Source organism: Schistocerca piceifrons, chromosome 10, assembly GCF_021461385.2.
Source record: "Schistocerca piceifrons isolate TAMUIC-IGC-003096 chromosome 10, iqSchPice1.1, whole genome shotgun sequence".
In the NCBI taxonomy this organism is placed as follows: Eukaryota; Metazoa; Arthropoda; class Insecta; order Orthoptera; family Acrididae; genus Schistocerca; species Schistocerca piceifrons.
This window is the reverse complement of record NC_060147.1, coordinates 31,464,210-31,476,837: the sequence shown is the minus strand read 5'-3', so window position 1 is coordinate 31,476,837 and position 12,628 is coordinate 31,464,210.

The window sequence follows — 12,628 nt, the reverse complement described above, 5'->3', positions numbered from 1 at the left end:
ACCGCAACAAATACGAGAGCTCATCGTGGCAAAAAATAATCTTTTTCGCGAGTGGCAACTAACAAGGCAGCCAGCGACGAAACGCCGCGTGAACCGCATGCGTCGTGTCATCACTGCTGCCGTCCGTGAACACCGCAATAAAGCATGGACCGACCTCGTCGAGTCCCTTGACCCGGATGACGGCAGTGCACGGCATGTCGTGAGAGGTTTCCTGCACCGCAGGCAGCGCATTCCCCTCTGCTGATTGTCCAGGATCACGTATGTGAAACTGACGCCAAAGCAAGCGTCCTGGCCGATGCTTTCGAGGTTAACTTCTGGCCCGTAGCAGACATCGACGAGGCCCACGTCCAGCTCGAGGAACAACGTCTTCCTGCGTTCCAGGCCGTGCGAGATGAGGAGGATGTCATAGACAACACCACCACCGAAGAAGTCGTTCTGCGACTCTGTTCACTGAACGCCAAGAGGGCAGGCGGCAACGACGGCATTGTCGGCTTACACCTACAGCATCTCCCCCAAGACTACCACCCATACCTGGCCTCCATCTTTAACCAGATACTTGCTTCGGGTCTTTACCCCTCGGTGTGGAAGCACGCCGAGGTGGTGGCCATCCCGAAACAGGATAAGAACCCCTGGTTGCCGTCCAGCTACAGCCCCATAAGCCTCCTCCCACGTGTCTCGAAGGTTTTCGAAAGGCTTTACCTGAGGCGACTCCTCCGGCACGTGGACCAAGAACAAGTACTGCCAGACGAGCAGTTTGGTTTCCGTGGAGGTCTTTCCACCACCCACAAGCTGTTCCGTCTCGTAAAACCCGCGATGAGAGCGCTGGAGACCAGGGAATATCTTGGGGCGGTATTCCTAGACGTCTTTCACGCCGTCGACTCCGTGTGGCATGACGGCCCCGTTTACAAATTGTTTGTACTCGGGGTACCGACGTCGCACGGAGCCCTTATAAGTTCTTACCTCTCTGGCAGGACCTTCCACGTCCGGGCGGACCAGGGAACGTCCACAGACAGGCCTATCCGTGCCGGAGTACCGCAGGGGTCCGTACTTGTTCCCCTGCTCTACTCTCTCTTTACGGCCAACGGACCGCGAGTGGACAGAGTAGAGCTGGCCCTCTACGCGGACGACACTGCTCTGTTCACTCACAGCATGAATGCGCATACGATGGGACGTCGCCTCCAACAAGGCTGTGAAGCACTTGGTGCGTGGGCCACCAAGTGGCGTCTTAAATTAAGTGCTGGAAAGAGCGAGGCGGTGGCTTTCACGAAGCGGAAAGTGCCGCCAAACCTGGAACAATTTCACATCGCGGGAGCCCCCATCCCGTGGTCGAAAACGGCAACGTATCTCGGCGTGATATTGGACCAGCGGCTCACTTGGGCCCCACACATCCAGTGGATCAGAAATAAGGCGATAGGACGGCTTCACACCCTCTATCCGTTACTAAACCCGGAGTCGACATTGCCCTCGCACCACGGCATCACGCTTTATCTGAAACTGGTACGCCCAGTGTTAGAGTACGCGGCCGTGCTGTGGGGCAATGCCGCCGACTCCTCAATACGCTCCCTCCAACGAGTGCAAAACAAGGCGCTCAAGCTTGCGCTGCGCCTTTCCTCATTCTACCACACCACCTTCCTCCACGAAGACACAGGCCTACTGACGCTGCATGACCGCTTTCGCGTCGCAGCACGCCAGTTCCAACTACCCGTTGGCCGGACCTGTTGCGGGAATAACCTATTCCCCCAACAGCATCAGGACAAACCCCATATCAATAGCGAGGACCCCACAAAAAGACAGGACGTCTTTTTAAACTTTTTTCCCAGGTTCTGCAGGCACAGCACTCAAGTGCTTATCCTGCCCTCACACGTGCCTCAGGAAGGCACGACAGTCTCCGAGTCTGACTCGCTGACCGCATTGAGATATACAATATACTTCAGCATGTCACAAACATGGAAGTACACCGAAATCATACAGCGCTCATCACAAGCCTCCACCCTGACATAGAATCCATAATCTACAAAACTATCTGCACACAATACAGACCGGAGGCAAAAGTCAGCAGAATCAGCAAACCCGACCGACAAACACAGCAAAAACAGTCAAACGAACCATCCCTCCGTTAGTCATCACAAAAGTCGAATACGATGTTACAGAAAAAGACATCGAGGAAGAGCTAACGAACCTAGAACTGCAATTCACAAAACTGAAAAGGATCATGTCCAGGGAATACGGAAAGCCCCAGCCTGCACAGTGCGCTAAATGTCACACATTTGAACACACATCACCGAAAATTGTAAAAGCAAAATTCGATGCAATATATGGGGAGGCCCACATGTAGTTGCTGCAAGCCATTCAGCGTAAACTGCTCGGGTGAACACCTGTCAACAGACATCAAATGCCCAAGCGCCCGATATCAATCGAAGCGACCGCTAAAATCATATGCACCGACGAACCTGCGCCAGTCAAAACAGCTGGCAACAAACGCGAAGAGCCACAAGCGGTAGCATGCGAAGACTTTCTTAGGGCAACAACACTCGCCCTAATGAACATACTCCCAGACAGGAAAAATCTGGTCCTGAGCGCTATGAGGGACGTCTCCAAAACCTTCTTTAAACCTGAAATTAACGTCTCACAGGCATGGAACAAGGTCCACTTTAGGATCTCCCCGGTCAGCGGCGCCCAAAAAGCGCAGGAGGAAAGAAGCAATCACACAGATAGCCAGTCCACCTTCACAGCCATGAACCAGAACAGTGCGAAATTCTGTTTTGTTGGGTCAACAGAAAGATCCGATCTCACGCGTCGGCTTTGACCCGTGACGTAAGGGTGTTGTGGTGTGTGACGTCACTACGGCGCGGAGTTTGGTTTGTGAGTGTGGCGTGTTTGTAGATGTGTTGTTGTTTGTTGTGCCCTCTGGTGGTATGTTCATGGTTTTCGTTTGTTTGGTGTGTTGGGCTCAGTTTGCTGTTGCTCAGTGGTGAGTGCTGCGTGCGTCATTTTGAAGAGGAATTTGTATCAGTGAGTTAACGGTTTGTGTGATGGTTAATGTAATGATGATTGCTGTACGTCGGGTGAGTCTGTTATTAAGTGGATTCGGTTGTGGTTTTTTTGTTCAGGAATGGATATGAAAGACCGGATTAATAGTGCTCGGTTGAGGGCTATGATGGGGGAGACAGCTATAGAGCTGATCAAATTTCTTCAGCTATTTGGCTTAATTGCCGAAGTCGTGAAGTGCGGTGTGTGCCGCGAACCAATGAAATTGGTTAAAGTTCTGGCCTCTCGGACCAGGGACGGTTACATGTGGCGCTGTCGTAAAGATGACATATGGCGTTCCATACGGCGCGGTACCTGGTTCGAGAAGTCTAGATTGGGCATGCGTGAGATTGTGCTTGTTACATATTATTTATGTTATAGATCCCCACAGAGTTTTTGTGCGCATGAGACTGGTGTGAGTGAGAGGACTGTTTTAGATTGGTATTCCTTTTGTCGTGAAGTGTGTTCGGAATTTATGAAGTACAGGGGTAAGTTGGGGGGGCATGGGGTGGTTGTGGAGGTCGACGAGTCACAGTTTGGGAAAAGGAAGTATGGGAGGGGGAAGTCTGTGGCTGGTCTTTGGGTGTGGGGGGCTGTTGTTCCGGGGGGTGGGGGTTCCGAATGTGTTTTTAGGGTTGTGGGAGGGAGGTCGAAGGCTGAATTAGTGGGGTTAATTGAGAAATATATAGAGTCGGGGTCCACAATAGTTTCTGATGCTTTTTCTTCTTATAGGGGGTTGGGTGAGAGGGGATTTAATCATTTAGTAGTGAACCATAGTTTAGAGTTTAAGAATTATGATACAGGGGCTTGTACTAATAGAATAGAGGGGATGTGGGGGGTGGTTAAGTCAGTTCTTGGGAGGGGGAAGAGGCGCTCTTCCAACCTTCAGTCTCATTTAGATGAGTTCTGTTGGCGGAAGAGTGTCCCAGAGGGCTATTGTATTTTTCGGGTTTTTTTAAGGGCTGTGGGTAAAATGTTGAAAGGTGGCTACACTGAGCCACTGCGCCAGAGATTGCGCCAAAGAGTATTATTAAGCCGCCTCCACAGTGCCTGTTAAGAACTCGTAGAAGTGAGTGCGTGGGCATAGCTCGTAGTAGTGAGTGCCTGTTAAGAACTCGTAGAAGTGAGTGCGTGGGCAGAGCTCGTAGAAGACAGTTCGTGTTGAGATGTGCGAGTGGGCAAGGCTTGTCGAGATGTTGTAGTAAGGAGTGCTTGTTCCATGTTTTATCCAGTTATTTGATGGGAGAGATAGCAGATGTTATTCTAATGAAGATATTGTAACGATCAGAGTGCTTTTCGTCAATATATATGAAGGTAAAATATTGCGTGTTTTTTCATTATTTCCATGTTTTAAATAATGCGTCATGACAGGTTCAGTCAACAAAGCATCTGGCTTGTGTTCTTGTATTAGAGTGAATTCTGGTTTTCTTGCGTAATTATAGTTTTTCTAATTTTCTTTTATTACTTCTGTATAAATGGTATTTAAAATTCTTGTCCTGTTGAAGAAGAACTGTGCCAGATGTGCGTTGAGTCATACTACCACATACAGAACAGCTACACTTGTGCTTTGTTGGTTTAGTAGGTTTTATAGTTGCTGGGGACTTAATTAATTAACTGTGTTTATGAAAATTTTTCATTTCATTCTTTGTTGTTGTTCTTTGCAGTCAGATAGCGCAATAATTCTAGTCAGGGCCAACCGTTTACGAGACTTGCGTAATCGGACAGACAGCTATACTAAAAACTAAAAATATTTTCAATCTTATATTTAATTAAGCCCCCATGCAATGTATAGGCCGAAAGTGGTTAGTTAGAGGGGGCTGGGTAGGTGGGTGGCTGTGGTTCAGGGTGGGGTGGGTGGTTTATTTTGTTGTATAGTGTTTGTTAAGGTGGGGGGGAGGGGGAGTGTGTTTGTTTTTTGTTTTAGTTGTGGAGGATCTGTTTTGTTGAAGTTTTTGTTGAGTTGTAGTGTGTGATTGTGATGTTTTTTATGTTGTATTTGGTTTTTGTTTGTGGGTTTTTTATTTTGGGGTTGTGGGGGGGGGGGGGGGGCTGAGGTGTGGGTGGGTTGGGTTTTTCTTTTGGTTCAGTATTTTTTCGTTGGTTTGTGTGTGTGTGTGTGTGTGTGTGTGTGTGTGTGTGATTGTGGTGGCCAATCTAGTTTGTGGGGCTGGAACTTTCTTGTGGTAAGTTCCCTTTTGTTTTTGGCGTATGTGTTGTGTATTGGGGTATAGGGAAGTGTTTCAATCGACACCGACGATATGACAGCGAAGTACCTTGGGCTAGAAATAGACAACCTACTCAACTGGCAGAGAAACACCACACAAAAAATTGGAATAGCGAATGCAACCCTAACGAGGATTCGACTACTCCAACATCGAAATGGACGAGCCTCTGCACCTGTGGCACTACACATATATAAAATGTATGTACGACCGATCCTAGAATATGGCGCAATAGAATGGTGCGGAGCCACAACTCAATGCAACAAGATCAAATCTTGAGACAGGAGAATGCTGAGGACCATAGGCAAAATTCCATATGAACGGACAGCCACACTACATACCACAATCAGGACTGACTATGGAAAAACGACTCGTAAAACAAATAGGCACTTATGGAAACAACAGGTCGCAAACAAATGAAAATACGGAACAACTCCTACAGAGAACGCCATATCACCTAAATATATCAAGATACAAATACCCATATCCGCCACTCATCACAGCAATAGCGACAGAAAATACCTATCCAGGGAAGCATACAGATATCAGAATTATCACAGAAGACAAGGAATTACCGCAACACCTACAAACACCATAAACTACAAAAAAATTCAGCTGAGGTTTTAGGGGGTTTCCCTCAGCTGCAAAGTAAATACTGGAGTTGTGTATATCCCCAGCACAAAAAGTACAGAAGGACAACAATAACAAAAAAGAAAAAGAACAAAAACATCAGATAAAAACCTAAAACAAATAAAGAACCTATCCCCTATGTAACAAAATAAACGGTACCACCACAGCAAAAAGTAAGAATAAGCTAAGGCTCCAAAGCGGCAATAAGCCCTCCATGAACCCGCCCCACCCTTCCGGTGGAGGAATGAAAGTTAAAAAAGTGCGGTGGAAATCACAAACTTACCCGGCGCGACACAAAAAACCCGGAGAAGTGCTCCAACTGCGACGGTGACCACTCGGCCTTCTCCTACAAATTCTCCAAACGGCCTAAAGTTGCAGAAAAGGAAGAACTCCGTGCACATATCAAGATTATGGATGAACCTACACCCATCCCACCTGCAGAAGACCTACAACAGGAGATCGTCCTGAAAAACGACTTCCTCCACACACTTACTGGAGCACTCGTCAGTCTTTTTCAAGACCGGCGAGAAGAAATTGTCAAAACTGTAAACCAGGTGTCACAACAGTTACTATACAAATGTGTCAACGCAACCCAGTTGGGAGTTTGCCTCCATGTTACAGTGGCAGACAGGGTCAGTCTGGCAACACAGCTGGACGTAACACACACACACGGCACCAGACACCCACCACACAAACACCCCAACCGCAACACGCGCCCGCACGAACACAAAACATAACACGAAACACACCACACAACCAAAAACAAGACACATTAAGACACCCCCCAGCTAAGTCGCTGTACCAACATGGCCGACCACCAACAGCTGAATCTCCTCTTCGCCAATGCGAGAGGAGTTAAAAGACAGGCGGACACTCCTTACGTACACGTTGTTGCGCAACAACATACACGTAGCCGGCATCGCCGAAACGTGGCTGTCTGACGTAAGACAGTGCAACATACCAAAATTCAACTGTTTCCGCAAAGACAGAGACGGTAGAGGTGGCGTCGCACTGTATGTGCACAACACAATAGCAGCAACTGAAATCCCTTCCCCCGCGCAGCTTGGAGGCACAGAGATCATCATGGTCAAACTCAAGGGCCACAATGCAAGGACTATAACAATTGCATGTCTTTACAACCCGCCATAAGTCCAACCCCTCGTCCAAGTCATGGGAGATGGGCAACGGCACAAAGTAGGGGACTGCCTATAGGGGCGATGTACAGTGGGGACTTCGTGTGCCCCAGGACCGCTACGGTAGCTGGGAAGGCCCTATGGGAAGCCTGAAACGTGACGGCTAACGGGGCTCTGGTGAAGCTGCGATAGGCCTAGCAAAACAGTAGTGGATAAATCAACTGCTTTTAAAAAGGGAACATGCCTCGGATCACGGAACTGATTTAAAGGAAACCGACCAAGCAATGGAAAAGGATTACGAGATGGTTTACGACTGGGCACCTTAAACGTAAGGACTCTAACTGGGAAGTTAGAAGAAATTGTAGAAATGATGGAAAGGAGGTAATTGGACATCTTGGGAATTGCTGAGACTAGGTGGAGAGGAGTTGGTGAAAAACCACTAAGTAAAGGATGTAAACTGTACTGGATAGGGAATGAGAGGGGAAGAAATGGAGTGGCAATAGTGGTCAGAGAGGGTCTGCAGGAGGAGGAGGAAGGTATCAGTGATCGAACGATAAAAGCCAGAGTACGAGTGAAAGGAAAAAGCATTGAAATCATCCAAGCATATGCCCCACAGGTGGGGTGTACAAAAAAGGAGAAGGAGGAATTTGAAGATGACATGCAAAAGCAGCTAAATGGGGGTAATCAGATTATAATAGGGGACCTCAATGCACATGTTGGCACAGACAGGAAAGGATTCGAGGAGATAATGGGACCAGAGGGCTGGGGGAACCGAAATAGAGAAGGAAAATTGTTGCTGGAATTCTGCAAGAGGAATGGGCTGGCGATCGCAAATTCCTGGTACAAGAAGAGAAGTAGCCACAAAATAACTTGGTACAGTGGAGACTGGTCCCAAACTTCAGTAGTAGACTATGTACTAGTGGATAGGCAGATGATGAGCAGCCTCATAGATGTTAAGGTCATTCCATCTGAGGCCTTAGACAGTGACCATCGGCTGTTGGTAGCCACCCTGAGAGAGAAAAAAGATAGGAGGACAACAGATATACAGGAGAAAAGGTTGAAAACATGGATGCTGAAAGAGGATGAACGGAGGACCCAGTACCAGACACTGATCAGGAAGAAGCTGCCAAAGGAAGATCAGAGAACAGTGGAAGAAGAGTGTGTGTGTGTGTGTGGGTTGAGGTTTTCGGGCGCTAAACAGCGTGGTCATCAGCGCCCAAACGCATAGAAACAGGAACACACGCGGTGAAGGAACGAAGACGGACAGCGAACAAGGAGAACGGCTAAAAGACACAGACCTGACGCAGTTACAAATCCTCACACACAGAGGCAAAACAAGAGGAGAAGAAACGCACTAAAAAAGGAAAGGAAACACAAGGAAAAGAGAACAGAAATTGAAGGGAAACAAGTAGGTAATCGTGACTGGCGGACCTCTTACCTAAAACCTGGGTGAACCAGTCACCCAGCAGCACATTAAAATCCTCTCCCTAAAATCCGAGGCAACAAATTGGACAGGACACAAAACCGTAATACCTTAACCACAGTCGTTGCGTCGTCTTGCAAAATAGAGGGCAAATCCGGTGGCAAGGAAACCACCGCCCTCTGGTCAGAGAATAAAGGACAGTCAAGTAAAATGTGGCGCACAGTTATCAGGTCGCCACAAACACTACAGATTGGGGGGTCCTCCCGCCGGAGTAAAAAACCGTGCGTTAAGGGACTGTGCCCGATGCGGAGGCGGGTGAGGAGAACCTCATCCCGCCTGCATGACTGGTAGGATGTACGCCATGGCCGCGTGGTGGCCTTGACCAGACGCAGCTTATTTTCACCGACTGCCAGCCACTCCTCTTCCCATTGACGCATAACACGAGAACGCAAAAGGGAGGTAACAGCATGGAGGGGGACGGCACATTCAACAACGTGAGGGAGGGAACATGCATCTTTGGCAGCCACATCCGCCAGTTCGTTTCCCCTAATACCCACGTGCCCCGGCACCCAGCAGAAAGAAACCTCCTTCCCCTGCCGTTGCAGGTGGAGTAGGGCATCATGGATGTTCTGGACGACCGTATCCGCTGGGTACAAGTGTTGCATGGTCTGAAGGGCACTCAGAGAGTCAGAACAGATGAGAAACTTAAGACTGGGAACACATCTCATCTGCTCCAATGCCCGCAAGATCACAAACAATTCGGCATCAAAGATGGTAAACGCTGCAGGAAGCCGTAATTTGATGACTCGATCAGGGAAAACCACAGCACAACCTACAGAGTCCCCCTGTTTAGAGCCATCCGTAAATACTGGTACATGGTCAGGATGCTGGTTTAAAATATCGTAAAATAAGGAGGTAAAAACAAACGCAGGAGTGCAGCTCCTCCGGTACTCTGACAAGTCTAAAAGGACGCTGGGCCTCTGGAGCAACCAGGGAGGCAGGCGGGTAAAACCCTGGAGTTGGGGTGCCACACGCTCCACACCAAGGGACTCAAGCAAATGCTTGGCACGAATCCCAAATGGTCTCGTTGCCCTTGGACGACTGGAAAAGAGACATTCCATAGGGGGTCGGGCAACAGTAGGGTACGCAGGGGAGGTAGGACAGGCAAGGAATTGACACACCCGTCGCACCATGAGGAGTTTCCGCCGGATGGCGAGCGGCGGTTCCCCTGCCTCAGCACACAGGCTGGGGATGGGACTGGTACGGAAGGCACCAGTAGCCAGCCTGATACCCTCATGGTGTACTGCGTCAAGAATCTTCAGATACGAAGGCCTCGCTGACCCATACACAGTGCATCCATAGTCAAGACGCGACCGGACGAAAGCCCTATAAAACTGCAGCAGACGCGCCCGATCTGCTCCCCAGGACCGATGGCTCAAACACTTCAAAATATTCAGCGCCTTCAGGGCCCGCACCTTGAGGTCTTTAAGGTGCGGCAACCACGACAACTTGGAATCAAAAGTGAGGCCCAGGAACCTCACAGTGTCTCTAAAAGGAAGAATGGTGCCCCTCAGACGCAATTCAGGGGAGGTAAAAGCACGTCGAGAACGATTAAAATGAACACACACACATTTGTCTGCAGAAAAGGTAAAACCCGTCTTCGCAGTCCATGCCTCTAATCGCTTTATCGTAAGCTGCAGCTGCCGACTAGCAGTGACAAGACTGGAGGAAGAACAGAAAACAGCAAAATCGTCCACAAACAAGGAGCACTGGGCAGGACTCCGGATTGTGGACGTGATACTGTTAATGGCGACGGCAAAGAGGGTGACACTTAAAACGCTTCCCTGAGGAACACCATTCTCCTGCACGTACAAATCAGATAGCACATTACCAATCCGATATCGAAAGACGCGGCGGGAAAGAAAGGACCGAGTGAAGATGGGGAGATGGCCACGAAAGCCCCACTGATGGAGTTGATTGAGGATAAGGCGGCGCCAAGTAGTGTCATACGCCTTATTAATGTCAAAGAATACACCTAGACAATGCTGGTTACGTAAGAAGGCCTGCTGGATGACCGCCTCAAGCAGGGTCAAGTTGTCTATAGTTGAACGACATCTCCGAAATCCACACTGAGAGTGGCTAAGGAGCTGCCTGGTCTCGAGCAGCCAAACCAGGCGACGGTTGACCATGCGTTCCAATGTCTTCCCGACACAGCTCGTCAAAGCAATACTCCGATAACTACTGGGATGCATTCGGTCCTTTCCCGGTTTGAGGAGGGGAACCAAAATCGCCTCCCTCCACGAGTCAGGGAACGTGCCGGATGACCATATCATATTAAAACAATTCAGGAGTACTTCCTTGGATGGCAGCAACAAGTGCTGCAGCATGCTGTACAGGATTTGATCAGCACCTGGCGCAGTATCATGAGCCACAGACAGCGCCGAATCCAGTTCCCACATTGTGAAGGGGCAGTTGTAGGGTTCAGAATTTGGAGACCGGAAGTCCAAGTGATCCCTCTCGATAGCAGTGCGGTAGCGGCAGAAATCTGGATCACAGTTCATAGTGGCAGTAGATTCGGCAAAATACGTGGCCAGTGTCTGGGCAATGTCTCTCGGCGCCGTGAGTAGACTACCCTGATGCAGCAATGCTGTGACAGGTAGTTGGCTGCGTTTCCCGGAGATCCTCCTGATGGCTTCCCACACTTTTGTAGAACTAGTGGAGCGGGAGATGGAGTTCAAGAACGATTGCCATGACCATCGTTTGCTCTCTTTAATCACTCGCCGCGCCTTGGCCCTTGCCACCCGAAAGGCCGCAAGATTGTCAGCTGAGGGGCGGCACTTGAAGCGGCGCAGAGCTGCACGGCGGGCTCGGATGGCTGAGCGGCACTCAGTGGTCCACCAAGGGACAAGGCGCCTCTTGGGATGACTTGAGGACCGTGGGATCGACAATTCAGCAGCATGGGAGATCACGGCTGTAACATGGTCGACCCATTCGTGGACGCTGGCACGGTGTTCCAAAACAGCTAAATCGCTGAAAAGTGTCCAGTCAGCTCTGCAGAGGTTCCACCTGGGTGGCACTGGTAATGCTACAGTCTCATCCAGGAGGCGAATCCAAAGGGGGAAGTGGTCACTAGAATGGAGGTCAGCGGCAACCTCCCACAGAGCAGAATCCGCGAGTGCTGGAGAGCAAAAGGAAAGGTCAATAGCTGACGACGACCCAGCAGCAGTACAGAAATGAGTGGGAGCACCAGAGTTGAGGATGCACAGTTCTTCGGATACCATGAGGCTTTCCAGAATGCGACCCCTGGGGCAAGTAGTCGTAGAGCCCCATAAGACATTATGAGCATTGAAGTCCCCCAGAAGGAGAAATGGGCGGGGGAGTTGGGTAATAAGGTCTGTGAGAGCCTCAGAGTCTATGGCGTCCTGAGGCGGTAAGTAAACGGAACAGATTGTGAGCCTCTGCCCCACAAGAAGGTCAACTGCAACTGCTTGCAAGTCCGTAACGAGAGGGAGCTCAGATGAGTGGTGCATGTCATGGACAAAAACCGCAACACCACCCTTTGCCCTTTCCCCCATCAGATCATCTTTTCGATAGACGGTATAGCCCCGTAAGGAAGGAGCATCAGTGGCCCGGAAATGTGTCTCTTGGAGACATAAGCACAAGGGGCGCTCTCGTACAAGGAGTTGTAATTCGGCCACATGCGTCCTGAACCCATTCAGGTTCCACTGTAATATGGGAGCCAGTGATCAGGGTGGCTGAATTTTCACCCTGCCCCTGTGCTTTGGAGGAGAGCCCGTACTGGCCGGAGATTTATTCCTGGGGCGAGAAGATCGCCCCCGGTCGACATCAATGTCCATCAGCTCCGATGGCGACCCAAGGGAGATGTCAGATAGTACGATGGCATCATCATCGGACTGACCGTGACTAGTCTCCTCAGGTGGCAAAACCTTCACCTTTGGCGTCTTCGTCTTGGGGGGCTTAGAATGCAGAACCTTGTCAACAGTTGGAGCTTTACTCGCCTGGGCAGAAGGTGCCATATGGGGAGGTGCAGGAAGTACCCCAATGTCAGCAACCACGGCCTTGTCCGATGTTGTGGGGAGAGCTGCAGGTTGCAAAACAACCGCAGCAGCACAAGTGCACTTGCAAATGCAGGTATTAGTGCTGACACTAGCAACCTCCGTTTGTGTAGCAAC